Source organism: Calidris pugnax, unplaced genomic scaffold, assembly GCF_001431845.1.
Source record: "Calidris pugnax isolate Ruff unplaced genomic scaffold, ASM143184v1 scaffold133, whole genome shotgun sequence".
Classification (NCBI taxonomy): domain Eukaryota; kingdom Metazoa; phylum Chordata; class Aves; order Charadriiformes; family Scolopacidae; genus Calidris; species Calidris pugnax.
Genome location: NW_015090977.1, coordinates 1,896,544 through 1,915,249, shown reverse-complemented (window position 1 = coordinate 1,915,249; position 18,706 = coordinate 1,896,544). Strand labels below are relative to the sequence as shown.

General features: G+C 44.8%; 1 long non-coding RNA gene across 1 annotated transcript in view; it reads right to left on the bottom strand.

The window, feature by feature from the left end:
- LOC106894548 overlaps window positions 1-18,237 on the bottom strand; it is a 33,845-nt gene extending 15,608 nt beyond the window's left edge. Inside the window, exon 1 of the long non-coding RNA XR_001413282.1 lies at window positions 18,145-18,237. This is a non-coding gene — a long non-coding RNA (uncharacterized LOC106894548). The remainder of the gene's footprint in view (window positions 1-18,144) is intronic.
- Window positions 18,238-18,706: the final 469 nt, after the last annotated feature.

Below are 18,706 nucleotides of genomic sequence, written 5' to 3'. Positions count from 1 at the left end.
AAAACCTCCCGAGTAACTTTTCAGCCCAAACTAAGCTGCAATGACAAGTCACCCCACTAGAGGGGAGGGCAGGACAGAGAAGACGTGCCCAAGGCATGGTCAAGTGCAAGCTTCAGTGAAGGAAATGACTCCAATATGACACCACTACTTAAACAAGCACCTTCAAATTTTCTTGCCGTTTTCAAGTTGTTGTTTGTTTTTTTTCCAAAGAGGAGAAAGCACTGCTGCCAGCGAAACAATTCATCCGCCAAAACGTGGATCAAAATCTTTAACATTCCTTTCCGAGGACATCTTTGAGAAGGCAGTTTACGCTTTGAGAAGGAACACGCTTGGAGAGCATCCTAGGACACTGAGACCAGCCATCTGGAGATGAGACCCATGGCAGTGACTCACTTCAGCTTTTAAAGCTGCGGTAGGAGAACCTTGGATCTTGCCCCTGCCCTGGATTCCCTGGGGCCTGCAGCTCCCCTGCTGTACCCACAGCCATTGGTGACAGCAGCTTCCAGAGTCACTGCTTGGAGATTGCTCCAGCCCCTTCCACCAGCCTGCGAGGAGGAGGAGGAAGCTGAGCAGCGCTGATGAGCTCCAGAGGGAGTCATGCCCTCCTTTCCTTGACCAGAAACAGAGGCCTCGGGGGAAATGGAAGGAATGAGTCGCATAGCTCTAAACTAGGCCACGATATTAAATGCAGTTTAAAGTGAAAGATGAAAAATTCCATCTCTGCTCCTTTCAGGCCATGTAGGACAGAATATGCAAAACATTAATCCTGTTTGTGCTTTGATCCGCTGCCAACTATCTGTCATCAAAAGGGCAAGGGAGAGGAGAGAAATTTTTGAGTGCTATTCTGCTCTATACAATGGGAGTCACTCCATGTCACACAAACAATTCTGCTCTTCTAAATCTCCTTTTTGCAGACTGATGTAATGATAAACAAGATTCAATCTGCATTCTTACGTACAGGGACTGGAGCTGTCTGCCTGTATTTAACATTAGGGACATCACAGCAAGTTCTTTTACTGTAAGAAACATGATTATTAGCGTAAGTCATGCGTCTAACATTCACTATATTTCTATTAACCAAGGAATATTTCACACAGACTACACCCTAAAAATACATCTTTCAAACCTTAAAAGAGATTCTGATTTAATAACTGCTTGCTACATACAATTTTATGCCAAAGTACCTGACTGCAGAGGCAATGCCTGGGGAGTGTTTTTATCAGGAGTGAGAGTGGCCAAAGCCCCAACTATCAAGAGTCTCAACAATTTACTCAGAGCTGCTTGTGCACACTTCAGACATTACAGAACTTCTCTCTCCCTTCTCCATTTTCTAAATCTTGGCAAGGTGTTGTTCTTTGGATGGGCAATTTCATTATTTGGTAGCTTTCCCCTTTCACAGGAATCCTCTGCACAGCAACAAACACCAGCAGGGAGCGATCCCAAACTCCTCGTGGGAAGGCAGAACCAGGAGGCAGATGTGAAACCAACTCTCATTTCTTGAAGCTGTTAATTTTCAAAGTCGATATTGTTCTTTTTTTAAAAAAGATCCTTATTCAGAGGGGCAGACAGGTCTTATGCAAGAGTTGGAGCGCAGAAGCTACATGAGACAAAGAACTTGAAGCCTTTTCACTTCTCCTAGTGAAGTGCAACTTGGCAGCTTCTTACCTATACAAGGGAAACTGTCAATATAGATCCCCCCAAACCTGCAGCAAGATTCAGATGTAGCCCTGCCACCAGAGAGGCTTTCACTTAACATTGTCAAGCCACCATCCTGTGAACGATTCTGGACCCAGTCTCAAAGGAGGTACCACAAAGAAAAGGCTTGTAACTAGAGGAGCAGCCTTCTAGTTCTCTGCCCACCCTCCCTTGGCTACATCCCATCCAGTTGTTCAAACACACACTAAGAGCCTCTGAGCCAAACGTGACCTTTGCTGGGAAGGAGGCAGCTGCTTTAGTCAAATCAGAGGCTGTTCCTCCTGGCATCAATACAGTTGTTAAACCATGCAAATACCCCCTTCATAGAGGGGGTGTTTCTTCGTTTGGCTCCAGCTGTACCGTGCGTGGCAAGTTCCTTCACACAGGAGCTCTCCTTGTGTGTCAGCAAGTATTAAGCAAGTCAGTACAAAAACCACCCTCCCTCAGCTATTACCCAACGCAGGGATAACCCATCCTGGTGGAGTATTGCAGAGAGGGTGAGGGTGAGGGTGACAGAGCCCTGGAACAGGCTGCCCAGGGAGGTTGTGGAGTCCCCTTCCTTGGAGATTTTCAAAACCCGCCTGGATGCAGTCCTGAGTAACATGCTCTAGCTCTGGGCAATCCTGCTTCAGCAGGGGAGTTGGACTAGATGATCTCTATGGTCCCTTCCAACTCTAGAAATTCAGTGAAATTCAGTGAAATTCAGGGTGCCATTACTGCACCCACAGCCTTTGCTCTAACACAACACAAGTCACCTGGAGATAAGAGCATCCACTGCACGTTCAGGTTCCTTAGGGCTCAACTCAACTCTTGATACGGCACAAGTTGGAACGTAAGAGGTTCCACCCAAATATGAGTAGAAACTTCGTGACGGTGAGGGTGACAGAGCCCTGGAACAGGCTGCCCAGGGAGGTTGTGGAGTCCCCTTCCTTGGAGATTTTCAAAACCCGCCTGGATGCAGTCCTGAGTAACATGCTCTAGCTCTGGGCAATCCTGCTTCAGCAGGGGAGTTGGACTAGATGATCTCTATGGTCCCTTCCAACTCTAGAAATTCAGTGAAATTCAGTGAAATTCAGGGTGCCATTACTGCACCCACAGCCTTTGCTCTAACACAACACAAGTCACCTGGAGATAAGAGCATCCACTGCACGTTCAGGTTCCTTAGGGCTCAACTCAACTCTTGATACAGACACACGGTGGCATTAGAGATGCCCTGGGGTATCCCACATCTCCACGGGACTTGCATTAGGTACCCAAAGAAGCAACTGAATAGAGACCCCTGAAGTCCAAGGGATGAGGATCCGTGCATGGACATCACCTAGAACTGAAGTTCAGCACCTTCCAAGATGAAGTGTTTGAGAGATGCCTATTCAACAGCAGGCTGGTCCTATCAATAATCTCAAATCATCTGCTGGAACAAAGCAAGATAAATGCATGAGTCAGATTGCCAAATATCTATTACACGTTTCTGCAATAGAGGGACTTTTATACAGTAGTCTGAGTTCTATCAATCTCTTAAATAAACTGTGTTAGCAAAAAGCCCACACATCCTGCATTTGCAGTAAAGCCCAAGTGCCAGCAACAACACTCTGGCTGGTAAAAAGAAACAAGAGCTGACTCGAAAACCTGGGCTGACAAAAGGGTCCCTTTTTTCTTGCAGGAAGCCCAAGACTACACACAAATTCATCAGCGAGAGTTTCCGGGGCTGGAAGGGGAATGCTGAACTCTAACAGGTACCATTTCCAGCCTGGCTGTTTCTAGCAGCAGCTTGGTACTAAAAAGAGTGATTTAACCACAAAAAAAAAAAGGCAGCCAGAGTTTGCATGTTCCACAGCTGCAACATGGAGAATAAAGACAACCAAAAATCTGCAGCAGTTTGTGTGAAATGATTTATTTGATATATTATGGAAACCATCTCCTCGGTAGCGATGTGCAAGTACTCACGTAGAGAGGATAGGTCTCAAAGCTGAACTGAAAACCAGTTCACTTCACAATCCCTTGGTCTCTGGAGATGGTTAACCTTAACCTTTATTAAAAATTATGAAACTAATTAATAAAGTCACCTACCATGTTCTAGAGAGCTAGCTCATAGCCACCTTTTGAAATACTTACATTTGCCATCAAACTTGTTTCAAAAATAGAAGCTGCTACCAGGAAGCCTTTAAGTTTGACATGAAAGTTCTTCAAAAAGCTAAGCTGAGCAAACTAGGCCAGAAAGGGGAAGGGGGAGAACAGTGCTGTGTTTTGCATAGTGCTTTTACCTCTCCAAAGCTGTAGGGATAAGGGGTAAACAAGCAGCTTTCTCCAGTCCTTTCTCCCTCACCCATCACTATTTGCATGAAATGTTTTGAATGAACACTGTTTTCCTCCTCACATTTCTTCTGCGTTTGAGGTTCCACATAAGCAATAGCTTTCTGCAGCCAAGTTTTCATTCAGAGGTTGGCATTCCTTCCGGATTGTTTTCTGTATCACTTTGCTGTGTCAGTAATTGGTATATTTAGGTCAAAGACATTGCACTCCTGCTCTAGAGAGAGAAAAAAACAAGTTCCTTATCAAAGCTTTCATCTTCCCGCTGGAGCAAAGAGATTTATGCAAACCTTGTTTAGATTAGGCCTCGCTAAAAACTGCAGAAATAAAACTCAAACACTTGAAGACAAAAATTAGAAGCCTCCAACTGGTACAACAAGAGTCAGGATGAGAAATACAGTGTGACACAGCCTGCTACACTACACCACAACAACAGATTAAAGAGGAGATTACTGTCAATTGAATTTCGGCAGTGAAATAAGCTCGCCTGATGGGGAGCACAACAGCTTTTGCCTTAATCACAGAGACACACCCAAGGGGAAAAAAAGAACACAAACATTATAGATACATATTCACATTAAATATCCCTGCACTGAAGGAGTATTATACATAACTTCCCTCTAAAATTGTGTCGTAGCATATCAGTTGTCACCATCTCTAGACTTTTACAGACACTAGGAATCAAAATCTATTATCTCCCTGAGCAGACCCTCCCTCTAACTTTTAGAAAGTCTTTCAATGCTGTGCAAGTATGAGAGAAAAGGCAGATATTTAACATAATTATAATGTTTTGCTAGATTTAATGCCTCCCAGAACCTTGAAGATACCTGCTTACACTTCTTATAGGCAAAGTTAATGAAGTTGTCCACTGGAAATCTTAAAGCCTAGAAAAATCTGTTTCCCCACAACAATAACAAATGCTTATGGTGATGGGACAAGTGTGAGAAAACTCACTTGCTGTATAAGCACAGGCACAGTAACTCCAGTTTCCATACTGGGAACTGTTGCTGATGTTAAGGGGATAGTTTGACTACCACCAAGTCAAAGCTATGTATGTGTACGCTGGCAAATCTCAGGGCAGGGCTTCTACACAACCAACAGTCTGTGATTAAAACGAAATCCCAGCTCCACAGGTTACCACAATGAGCAGCTGTTCATTATCCATTCACGCAGGGTGACACATTTACATGCATGAAATTGTCCCTGGGCAATTATGAAGGATGGACATTCACACCTCAGACCCTCTTCCAGTCCCTACCTGTCCATACAAACACAGCCCTTGCTCAACCTTACAACGCCTCCAAGAGCTCTCAGAAGCAGCATGGCCACGTGCACCTCCTCACCCAGAGGGCTGACATCTTCACCTTAGAAGTTGGGCCCCTTTCCAGCTGGGAAAAAAAGTCTCCTGAACTGCTGCATTAAAAAAAATAAAAATATTTAAAAATACAGCTAGAACTAAACCAGGTTGAAACCTCCTGAAAAGCAAACTGGCTACTAAAGTGCCATACGCAGAGAAGTTGGAGACCCAAAACTGCAGCTCATAATCTTTTATAATTGGTGAGCAATACTGTCACACATTAGAAGGAATAAGGACACAGGACAGACATAGCAGAGGCACAGCACCAGCTTCTGGTTTAAGTCAGTAAATCAGTTTCCCATCGAAATGAACGAGTATTACATGTGTTTTTAAAAAAAGGGAAATATTTGGTTTCCACTCCTCAGGCCGAAGGGCTATTTTAGGAGGAGAAAGGTGGAAGGAAGGGAGGTACACTGTGAAGGGAAGGGTCTTTGTCTTGCAATCAGCCATCTTCCTGTTAGCATCTAGTTTACCTTGGTGCACACTCACAGTGGCCTCGTTTGTATCCCTGCTACAGTTATTTCCATTAAAAACCAGGGAGTTATTGGAGGGCTCTGTGCAGGCACAGTTCAAGCTACAACTCCAGAGCTTCTTCTTTCCCCAGAACGTATAGTAGGGTCACTAAAGCAATGCAGATTCACCTGCATCATATGTGAAATATCTTAATCCCATAATGGAACAAGAATAGAGCTATCTGGATACCATTCCTATTTATGTCACAGCTGTGTGAAGAATGAAGCCGTGCCAGCACATCACTCTTGTAAAAAGTCTTAATTCCTGTTCAGCAGCAGCATAACCAGGCACAGGCTTTTCATTTTGACAGCTTGTCTTAAACTACACAGAGGAAAGCACACGCAGCCATACATGAGAGACATTTAAGTTGCATCTTCACCCCATACCAGCTCGGTACTACCTTCTTAAAGCCAAGGGGCTGGCTGTAACACACAAGCATCTTTCTCCCTGCCTGAACATACACCCACTCAGCTCCTCTGAGATCCAATCCCTGCAAATCTCCCCTTGACGTAACGAACGTACGACACAGAGGCTGAATTAGGAGCAGCACAGAAATCTTCATGACCTACCTGAACTAGAAGAACCAGCAGCCAGGCCACTTAGGGCCCTTGGTCTATTGCATCCCTAATTAAAGGATAATTTTCTGGATGAAAAAAAATTCTCAAAGTGGGAAGTTATTCAACACATAAGAAGGTGAAATAAAGGCTCTGAAAAGGGAGCAGAGGAACACTCAATCATTTCAAATCCCACGATACCCAACCTCTAAAAAGCAATATGGAGAGGAAGTCATTAATATTTCAAATTCTTCACGTTGCTTAACCTGAATCTGTGCTCAACGGTACAATTACAGGTGGCAAATTGTTACCTAGCACTTTGTGAGAAAAACAAGGAAAGGATGTATCCAAGCAACTGCGCTGTGCAGCGTGTCTGGATGCGGCAGCGTCGGCGCTGGCACTCGCAGGATTCGATTGCGTAATTCTGGATCCGAGGGAGAGCACAGCCTGCAGTGACACATCTAGAGCAGAAGTGGCTGGTCGAGGTTTAACAGCAGGAATTTAGACTATATCAGAAGAGGAATTGGCAGGAAAGTCTCCTCACCTCTAGCCTCTGTTCGGGTAGGGAGACAAACCCAAGCGTTTCAGGCAAAACTTCAAAAGGAATTGCTGGGATGGCTTTCTGTACATGCAGGACGTAAAGTGGAGTCTTTGGAGAGCAGAGGGAAAGGAATGCCTGAAGATATTCCCTGGCAAGACACTGCAGAGAGAATCACAAGGTACAAAGTGTACTCCTCGTTCACATCCTGCATCCCCAGGGTGCAGAACAGCCTCCCAGCTGCCCCACTTCTGGCAGGGGACCACCGCTACAAGAACTGGAACATAACAGTTATAAACTACCCAGAATCACTCACTTCTTAAAAAATACACCCAGGTATTAGTCTCATGCTGTTGGAACTTAAGCCAACACGCTGAGCCATTTTATTGCCCAATACAAGCTGGTTTATAGGCTCTTGTAGACTGTTTCTCCACAGTACAGTTCTGCCTACACTCTTTCAGCGCTGCATGTCTACAGCCAACTGGAGACAGGAGGGTCCAAGCAGTTTCTGAGGGACCAAAACCAAGGCAGCAAATATAATGACACCTCCTCCAACAGGGATTGAAGAAAAAACAAAACAAAAACAAAAACAAACAAAAAAAAACCACCCCAAAAAAACACAAAAAAAAAAAAAAACAAAAACAAACAAAAAAAAACCACCCCAAAAAAACACAAAAAAAAAAAAAAACAAAAACAAACAAAAAAAAACCACCACAAAAAAACACAAAAAAAAAAAGAAAGGAAAATGAAGCTGAGGAGTGGAACAGGGTTTTCTGGATGACTCAAATACGAGCAGAACAGAGTTGCATAACGAGTGCCCCTTGACTTTTGTTATTTCTCCCAACCAGCTCCTCCAAAAATCTATTTGTTATTGTTTATTTGGGTATCAGTCCAAATTGCTGTAGGAGGAGAGAAGAGGAAAAAAGGAAATGCTGTCAAGCTATTAATTCCAGCACTGTAGTCATCTAGCACTCGCCATCTATTCATGAAACAGTGTCCTGTTTACTGCAACACTCTCTAGAGCCTGGAAGTTAGATACAAGAAAAAGGGATTTTAATAAGTCTCTTGCAAAAAGCAGCTCCAGCACTGTTTCTGCTTGGCCGGGATGAATTCTGCCTTTGCTTATTTACCCAGTGCTCAGTCCAGAACGGCGGCGCGGTTTCGCGTCTCTCTCCAGAGAGCAGGCAGCAGCAGGGCAAGCAGGCGCCCGGCGAGCAGCTGGGAGCATCACTCCTGAAATTTAAGCCTCTGCGAAACATTATATTGCCATAAAGGCCAGGCTGTGTCAAAAACCAGGAGCGACTGTGGCCACCACCCGTCCTCCCATTCTCTCCGAACAGAAGTCACGTTCCTACACGTGGACATCCGTAACGGGAGAAAAACTGGACTACAGCAGAATTTCACTGAATTTCACTGAATTTTAGAGTTGGAAGGGACCATAGAGATCATCTAGTCCAACTCCCCTGCTGAAGCAGGATTGCCTAGAGCTAGAGCATGTTACTCAGGAGCATCCAGGCAGGTCTTGAAAATCTCCAAGGAAGGGGACTCCACACCCTCCCTGGGCAGCCTGTTCCAGGGCTCCGTCACCCTCACCGTGAAGAAGTTTCTCCTCATATTTGAGTGGAACCTCTTATGTTCCAACTTGTGCCCGTTGCCCCTCGTCCTCTCACTGGGAACCACTGAAAAGAGTCTGGCTCCCTCCTCCTTCAACCTTCCCTTGAGATACTTGTAGGCATTGATAAGGTCTCCCCTCAGCCTTCTCTTCTCCAGACTAAAGAGTCCCAGCTCTCTCAGTCTCTCCTCGTAAGGGAGATGCTCCAATCAGAATGCAGTGTTAACGTTTGGTTATTTTCCCCTCTCAGGATGTGAGTGCCACTGACGGTGGGTACAGCACCTCCTGTTAGAAGGGGACACGTTTCCACACAGCTTTTCTGGATGCCATCACCCTCTCCATGCCAAGCCTGACTATTCCCAGGAGCAGGGATGCCTCACTTAGAAGCCCACTGTCCAAAACAGCCTTTAGTGGGCAGAAGGACAGAAACACTGTGCCAAAGGAACCACATCAGTCTTGGCACAAGACTGGATTTGCCTGACCCCTGGTTCAATAGATGTATCAGATTTGTGGCCCCGTGGTACTTGTCTATATAATCCCAGCCTCCTTTGTACCATCTGTTTCCCCTTCGGCAGACTGGCCATGAGAGACACAAAGCTAAAACTCGTGTCTCCTTAGTAACAGGTTTTTGTTGATCTCTCCCCCGCCTCCCAATCTTTCTATCAATCCTGTAATCTACTGGGATTTTCCCTGCAGGGGATGCGTAACAGCATGAGTGGAAAAATATATATGGGACGATAGAAACACTTCAGGGCAAGGGTAGAAGGTGCAACAGGGGAGTGTGTGAAGTTTGAAGAGCCACAAGTCTATTGAAACCAGATGTTCTCACTGTATTGGAGCAAGCCACCAACACACCTCCTGAGTGCCAGGTTTTAAGATCTCATCTGAGCACTCAGTGCTTCAATAGCTTTTTTTTCTTGAAGAGGTTATGAATAGTTATGAACTCTTATGAACAGTTATGAACAGTTTCCCATCAACACACAAGTCTTAAGAGAAAACACCCTACACACACCCCGCATCCCTGAGACCATCTTCTCTAACACCTGAAAGGTTAAAACGCTGCCAATCTCAACACTGAGCAGGTAAGGAAGGACTGTATTTCCAGTCCATAGAGACTGGATCTCTTACAGCTGGATTTAAGTCAGTGATTGCTGGCTGCCTTTGGTTCCTTAATCTCTTAAATCCCCACACTCTCTTCTTGGGGTTAATCCAGTTAAAACTCTCCCTTCCCTTTGGCTGGTGCCTCGCATAAATAACCACCTGAAGAGCAGAGCTGCAGAAGCCGGTGCTCAGGGTACAGCACTTCCCAGAACTTTGTCCTGCTGCAAGGGAGAGAGCAGAGTAAGCACTTACTGCCTCTGCCAGCAAAGAAAATCAAGCTTACCTAGGTAAGGGCAAAAGCCACTCCTTATGGATTGTTTAAGTCAGCAGGAATCAATCATCCAGTCCGATCCAAATCCCCCAGTCGCTTTCTGCCTTAAGATAACTAGAAACAGGTTTATGCTATACTAAGATAAAGCAGCCTTAAACCAGTGTAAGCCCTTGTATGAAAATCCCCCTTTTTAGGAGGAGAACTTGCCTTTGAGGTCAGCCCTCAATAAGACGGCTGTACAATTATAGCCATAGAGGCCACGCAGTATTTGGAAAATGTATTTGGACACTGGTCAGTGAAAGAAAATCACTTCTTCAAGCTTTTCCTGGCTGACCTGACCCAGGCAGCTCCCTTGGTGCTGAAGCCTCCGCAATCAGCCTGCCAGGAGAGGCTGGTGAGACCACGACGACTGTCTTCTTACACACGAAGCATCAACAGCCCAATGCAGCACAGATGTATATCTGACGTGGAAAAAAACCCGCACCCAAAACACGCTCAGTGAAGATGCAAAGGAATCCCAAGAAGAGTCTTACCCATTTGTTGCTATAGCACAGAGAAAGCAAGGAAAAGTGGCTGTATAGAAGTATGGAAGCGTGTCTCTGACAGGTCTGACCGTACCCACTTCCAATGGCACTTGTCCCCTGGAAGAAAGCACTGTCTGCCTTCCATCCCAGGCACAAATACAAGTTGGGTGGAGAACGGACTGAGAACAGCTCTGAGGAGAAAGACTTGGGGGTGTTGATGGATGAGAAGCTCAACATGAGCCAACAACGTCCGCTCACAGCCCAGAAAGCCAACCCCATCCTGGGCTGCATCCCCAGTAACACGGCCAGCAGGGCGAGGGAGGGGATTCTGCCCCTCTGTTCTGCTCTTTAGAGACCCCACCTGGAGCATTGTGTCCAGTTCTGGGGCCCCCAACACCAGAAGGACATGGATCTGTTGGAGCAGACCCAGAGGAGGGCCATGAAGATGATCAGAGGGTTGGAGCACCTCTGCCGTGATGACAGGCTGATAGAGTTGGGATTGTTCAGCCTGGAGAAGAAAAGCTCTGGAGACACCTTATAGCCCCTTCCAGTATGTAAAGGGGACCTAAAGAAAAGCTGGGGAAGGACTCTTTATCAGGGAGGGTAGCAATAGGACAAGGAGTAACAGTTCTGAACTGGAGGAAAAGAGGTTTAGATTAGATATTGGGAAAAAATTCTTTACTGTGAGGGTGGTGAGACACTGGCACAGGTTGCCCAGAGAAATCGTGGAAGATGTCCCTGCCCAGAGCAAGGTGGTTGGAATTACATTATCTTCAAAGTCCTTCCAACTCTAACTATTCTATGATTCCTCTGGGCAGGCAGTGAGAAGTTGCAAAAGAAATCCTTAAGCTGGGACAAGCTGTAGGTCAGAGACCTGACAGACTGTATGGATCCTGCTCCTGCAGCCCCTACTCATATCTGCATTTCTTATCCCCATCGTGGAGCTGGAGCAGAGGCTCTGGAGCAGCACACACTGCTGCGGAGCAGCCTGGCAGAGACAAAACACTGCACATGGGCTCCCTGGTGCTTGCCAAGCTCTTCAAACTATGCACTAGAGCCAGGACTCGGACCATAAGCTCTTTGTCTTCCTGGTCATTCACAACCAAGAGAAAGAGAAATGTGGTTTTGAGGACTGTTTATCAGTCTAGTCCTTCCAAGGTCCTCACTCTCGGGGGTAGTGAGAATGACCAACCCCATCAGCTTGCTTGCCTAACCAAAGGGAGAACGAGCAGAACGTGCATTCTGCTTCCCAGCCTGGAAGCAGTTACCCCCTATCTGCTTATCTCAGTGCAAGAAGAGAAGACAAGGAGCAAGATGCCTGCTCAGCTCTGAGCTGCAATACTCTTCTAGCTCCATTCAGCAGCTATGGAGAGCCGCCGCTCCGTCTCTGGTGCATATTTAAATGCTCATTCTGAATGGCCGATTAGTCAGAAGTGGAATGTTTCTGCATTCACGGAGTAGCTATTTTAAGATTACATTATGCGCTCTGCTTCCATTAATAGGCACGCAAAAAAAAAAAAAATAATAAAATAAAGGCAAGGCGTTACACCCAGCGATGCATTTTGCCTCAACGGACCCGAGTGCTGCACGTACAAACAGCCAGCACGAGCAGAGGACAGCTAAGGAGCTCCGTTGCTGACAAGCCACATTCTTCTTCACACCTCTGGAGATCACCTAGTCATTGGGTTTGCCAAATCTCAATGGAAAAAGTCAAATGACTGTGCTCACTGGCCACCTCCGCTATAGGCCTGTCAACCTGCATCTTCACAGGGCTTTAACATGGCCACAGAAGTCTCCAAACTGAAAGAAGTTAAGCCCAACGACTACTGCAGCATCTCCCGTGTCCTGCAGCTCTGGAAAAGAATGACCCAGATACTCTCACTCCAGACAGCAGTTTCCCTGCTCATGGTGCCCATGCTCTCCAGCCCTGCCTTCGCACAGCGATAACCCCTGCACATCTACATCCCTCCAGTACCTCCCGGAGGTAGCTTATTTCACAAGCTGAAAGTTCACAGGAACTTGTTTTGGAGCAAGTCAAGAACTCCCAGATTTCTTAAGTTAACAAAGCTCAAATTATTAAATGCATAAAGCTTTCATGAATGCCAAAGGCAATTTTAGGGGAGAATACACACTTGGGTTTGGCCAAGACCCACCCCTGCGCCCTCCAATCTCTCCTATTAGGATTCCAGCTGTATCCATAAAATTCACACACAATCACCCATCAACTGTAACATCCAGATTTGTTTCTTCTTTTGTTTCTTCCAAGCCTGAGCTGCGGTATCAGGGTTTAATCAATGTGGTTTCCTGGGAGGGAGGATGGAAGGAGCTGGGAAGGGAAGCAGGAAAACAAGCACTTCGCCAAACAACACAGAGAAGTTGCACGCCAGTGGCACAAGGGATATTATTTTAATTTCAAAAGATCAACAATCTCAACCTAGGGTGGATTGAGTATAAAGAGTCAGTTTTCTGTCAACAGTTCTTCTTTTACTAACAGGTTTATACAGATTGTTTTGAAGACCAAAGCCGTAGAATCCAAAAGGTACACGTATAATAAATCTCATTAAAACTAGAGCAGGTCAGCCTTCTGATGAACTTAAGCTGTAGATCCTTCTAATGCTCTTGCAGAAAGCTCGGGTGACCAGCCAAATGAGGATTCCCTCTGCTCATAAACCCACATCTTCTGAGCCAAGTGGAAATACAGTATGAGCTAAGCAAAATAGAGTTTTGTGTGTGGGATGGGGTTTGTTTTGGTTTTTTTTAAACAATGTGAAGAGCAAGCAAAAAGCCCGAAATTATGAAGCAACAAATATTAGAGTTGGAGCTGAAAATAAAATCCAACTTGGAGGCAAAAAAGGTGAAACGAAAAACATTGCATTAAACCAATGTTACTTTGATGTTGGATTTAAATCTGAAGAAATGCACCAGCCCACGCAGACATAAAAAGTATAAAGAAGTCTAATAGTATGTGAACTCCAGAGCACAGCCCATCTGCTGAAAAATAAAAGCTACTAAAGATGGACAGCTTTACTGTCAGGGCATCCACATGCAGAGACTTCAGGGCACTGAACAACTTCAGCTGACAGTCCTCTCTCCTGGAAAGCCTTGATCTCAAAGAGTTAAGATGACTGATTTATACCCAACAGCAGCTGTTCTATCAACGTTGGTGGGGGAACACAGAGAACTGGAGAGCAGTGGCAGCACTTATATATGAAAAACAGTATTACATGGTGTCAAGGAAGGAAATTAAAGCTAAGTAGATGGATGGCCAAATGTTTGAAAGGACTGATTACAACAAACCTAATATGAAGTTTGACCTACTCAGTCTTGAGCCCTCGGAAGGCTCAGCCTCCATCGTGCAGAGGTGGAATGGACACGTTGGGAGTGGGACTAGGAGCTGCAGGCAGGCTCACTAACAGCACTTTTAGCGCTCAAAAACTTTGGCCTTTGTGGAGAAACAGTAAACTCATGGCACAGATACGGTCATTTCAACTTTGTTCATTTTACTGCAGTAATAAAGATAGTGCTTTACAGATGCCACAGTTGATACACGCAAAAAAGTGGGAGTAGATAATTTCCAACTTTCTTGATTAAAGCACACACTCCTCACCAAGGTGTTAAAAAAAAATAATTAAACAATCTCTTCCCCCAAGTTTTCAAGATATTTCTTTTGCCAAAGCATGTTTTCAAAACCTGCTTTTTGCAGAGGATAGTAAGAAAAAAAGACCCAGCTTCTAATGCTGGAAACATTTCTGTGAAAATATCGAAGCGTTAGAATATCCTGGATTGCATTTAACCATTGAACAAGATTACAAATTAAGTAGTCTGAGAATTTCTGGTAGCTTAGTCCTGAAATAGTCCTTTTTTCCATCCACCACCCCCTTCACTACTTAACTCAAAATGCAAGACCAGTAAGAACACATGATACAGCCTGCACTGGTAGGGGCAAATACACGGCTGAAGTCACAGGAGCACATTCTTCAGGGCTCATGAACCATCACATGACAAACATCACAAGAAGCCAATTTACTAAATACATTTTAAACTTGAAGAAGTTAAGAATAATAATAAAAACCATTATGGAAACATTTCTTAGGAAAGGAGGAGCTACACTTGATAAGACAGCAGCAAACAACAAAGAAAAGATCAGTTCTCATGTTATCTGAAACTTCTGATTGCTAGTGCTACCGTCCCAGCTAGTATTGCTTAAGGTCCCTAATATATGCTTTTAATTACGTAGCTTACAGACAATAAAAAGTTGGCCAGCAGTCAGTGAAGACCTTATCAATAAGCCCCTCACAAACATACAAATATTTGAATTCAATTGCTTAAACTTGAGCTAAAACTTTTCTGATTCTGTATGTTTGAAAAGCAGCAGCCTATTCATTTGCTATAAAGCTTATAAGTAAGAGTGACTTCTTTTTTGAATAGCAAGAGGACACACAACCCACAATCCTTCTCCTCAGGTGTCAAGAAGTACTGACAGCTATTCAGAAGAAAACACATGCAAGGTCTGCTTCTGAGTCCAACCAGATAAATGGAAATAAAAGCTGAGCTGCCTCTTAACAAGATGGCACTGCACAAACTGGTTTTTACACTTCTATCTGTACTGATTTCTGTACCAGGACAAAGGAACTTGTTTTTTTCTTTTATTTCACAAGAGCCACTTTCATTGGAAAAGTCTCAAAGCTGTACTAACATTTTATCCCGACAATTTAATTAGGGATTGGTCCAATCCTGGAGCAATGGGCAACATTCAGGGATCCCAAAGGCTCTTCACTGTTTATAAAGGTTACAATGATGTGCAGGACCACTATCAAATAGATCACTGTAGACTCATCCTCGGGATTAAGTCATCTCTATTTGTGAGCCCTTATGTGATGATCTGTCTATTACAGAGCATAAGTACTGCATGAAAGCCTCTTCAAGGCCTTCACCACCATCTGTGAATTACATTATTAACAATGGTATGAACTTCCTAAGAGCATCTGGTTCTCTCCCCACCCCCTTCTCAAATCAGTGGAAAGAGCTCTTCAGTATCAAAGCAGGCGTGGAGGAAGCTGTTTTCCTCCTCTCCCTCTCTCCCTACCTCCTCCTGCCCCCCAACAGCAGAGGCTGGATGGGGCTCAGCTCTCCCTTTCCATGCCCTACGTGTATCTGCAGGGCTCTTGCTATCGTTAAACAAAGATGAACTAAAACAGCTAAGTGAGGCGTGTTACCACAGGCATTTTACTGGGAAAAGCGGAAGTTTATTTCATCATTTTGCAGAGGCAGCATCTGAAATATGCGACTGAGGCTGCAGAAACGCGTGTGCTGAGGCACAAGGAGGACACAGCACAGCCCTGCCCCGAGACCTCGCTTCTCACCATTCCTGAAGCTCATTAGGCCATGAGCTACATCACTGCTGGAGCTCACTTTCTAGATGCAAGTAAGCATTTTGTTATCCCAGCCCTCCTCCCCACCAAGCATGTTTCAGAAGCTTTTTGTGAAAACACGCCAGCTTCTTGTAAACAAGAAGAAGGAAGAGACAGTCTCACAGAGGACACCAGAGCATGCTCTCCACTGAACTTTGCACAAAGTTCACATCAACCAGCCTCCTTGGCTGCTCTAAGGGATCACTTACTCTTGCAGGAACAGAGTTCTTCCCATCTAACTTTCTACTGCTTGCTCTTCTTTTCCTGCTCTTCAAACCTAGCTTTTTCTCCTGCTCTTCAAACCTAGCTTCTTTTCTTGCTCTAGACCTAGGACTTTTAAAAGCTCCTCATCATCTCAACTTTCTGTACACATCATCAGCACTTTTTCCATTCTGTTTTTCCCCAGTATAATTCTTTAGTCGCATTTAGAGACCACAATTCAGGCAATATTGTTACAGCATCTTCCTCTGTCTTAAGTTAGCAGCAGTATTTCTCGAAAGAAAAGAGCTACATTACAGCCAGCTCAATAAAGCCTTCTATTCAGCAAGAAACAGCATCCAAAACAAACAATCCTGTAATGTGCAATAACAGGCAGAAAATACTGGGTGGGGGGAAGGAGACAACGATGTTTCTGCACAAATTCACATGAACCCTTCTTCTAACATACTGCTTCTCTCATGCCCATGTTTCAAATTAATAAATAAATAATCAGGGGTATGCTGAGATGCTCAGACACTCGCTTCTAGAACATACTCCCACTGTAATTACAGGTTAATACAGAATTTCTTCCAGTCTACAAAATAACGGGCAATTATGTTTATGTGGGGTCACCATCGCTCTGACGCGCTGCCCGAATGCCGGCTCTTTGAGTGGGTTTTAAGAGGAAGTTTGTGGTCACTGTTGACCTCCAGCTCGAGGGGAGGAGGAAGCTGGATGCACCCAGCTCCTGGCCTCCAGGACGGCTCTGCCAGGGTTTGATTTTATTTCGGTCAGGACTTGTCACTCTGCTTTGGGTGGCAGGTCAGGCTGGAGATAAACCACTACCCAGACTGCTGGAAAAGGGCAGAGCTGTGCTTTTATGCAGCCATTTAACCAAGTCAAGAGAGTCATAAGAAAATTAAGAAAGTTTTATGAGTGGCTTTAAAGTGATGGCTTAATACCAGAATCCCAAACTCTCATTGCCTATAGCTTATTGGGAGGGGTACAGGGAGAAGAAAAGCAAAGAAACTGGCAAGTCTTGGAGGAAATTAGTGGCAATTAGAGATGGGGTCTGCCAAGCCCAGCCCCCAACAGAGGAGCACAGCATCCTATCAAAAAGAATTTAGGATTGTAACACTGATATTTGACAGCAGCTAAAATTGGAATGGATTTCCATCTTTCAAAGGGTACGTACAGGTGACCATGTAATTGAATTAGCTAATATTTTGCTAAATCAGTGCATTGAATATCAGCCAATGAGCTCATTTTTGGAGGCAGTTCAATGCCTCACTTCTCGGACTGATGTCAGTGTCACATGCTTGGAGAGGATCAGTCTGCAGCTGGGTATTTGAAAGCCTTCTATGAGGAGTGCAGAAAAGTCAGCGGATTTCAACAGCATCAACTAATGAATTTGTGTTTTACCATAACAATTTAGTCACCAGACCCAGCTGTCAATATCTCTGTGAGAATATCGGGCTGTTTCAGACAGTTCCCTTTCCCTCTGCTTTAAGCCACTAGCTGGAAACTGAAGAGTGCAGCAACTAAGTTGTTTCAACAGAGAAAACAGAAAAGGAAATCAACAGCAAGACAAGGAAACAGGAAACTCTCACTGACTCTGACCTGCTCATGATAAAATGATTAACCATTAGGAGACTAAACTCATTAGTTGTAAAAATAAACAAACAAAAGTAGGGCAAAAGGTGTTGAGCATTAGTAGCACAAAGGCTTCAGGCAGTAACATTCAACCCTACGTTCAAATCCCGTTCACTCACAGACCAACTGTGAAGTCACATTTTATTCTGACATAATACAGAGATGTCACCAAAGGCCAGTGGCAAGTGTCCATGCAGTATCTGTGAAGTCCCCCACACTTTGATGCTCACACTTCGTACCAACAAGTAGGAACAGATTCTTGCATGACACAAATAAGCAGTGTCTTCATTGTGCAACCGCATGCGACTTTTTTGGAGAAAAAACAATGCTCAAACACAAGGAGTGTTGTGTGCATCAGGCTACAGAGTGGGTGGCAGTGGTGTTGTCAGAAAGCACTCAGCACTGCTTACCTCCACGCCCATTGACTTCAGGAGAAGGCTACATACGAAAAGTCTCTGAAGATGAAGCTGAAGGGTTCCCTAACCCATGGGGCTCTCCATACGCTATACTTAAGAAAGAGACAAAACAAAACAAAAACCACAGAAGTGAAGCAGCAGGAAATTGTAGCGCTTTCTTTTTCCCCCTGAAGACTCTTGCAGTCCCTGCTCCAGTTCAGAAATCAGAGTAAACACCCATCAGTTCTGAGCAAGCCCTTCACCAACCTGCCTGAGCCCTTCGCATCTCTAGAGCGTAGGATGAGAACAACGGTAATTTACTGCACGCTCACACCGCTCCCAGAAGGCCTGGGATGAAGATGCCTTGAAGCTTCACGTTCTGCACAACTGTTAAATTGTTGGGTGAGACTTGCTGGTTCAATCAGAGGCCGTATGGAAACACAGCCCTCACGTGTAGCACAGGGCAGGGCCCATTTCAAAGATCCCCAGGAGCTTCTCGCAAGAAACTTCACAAGCTCCGCATCTGTTTCAAGGGCAATTTTGTTCAACCTCATCCAGGCTACAATCTGATATAGTC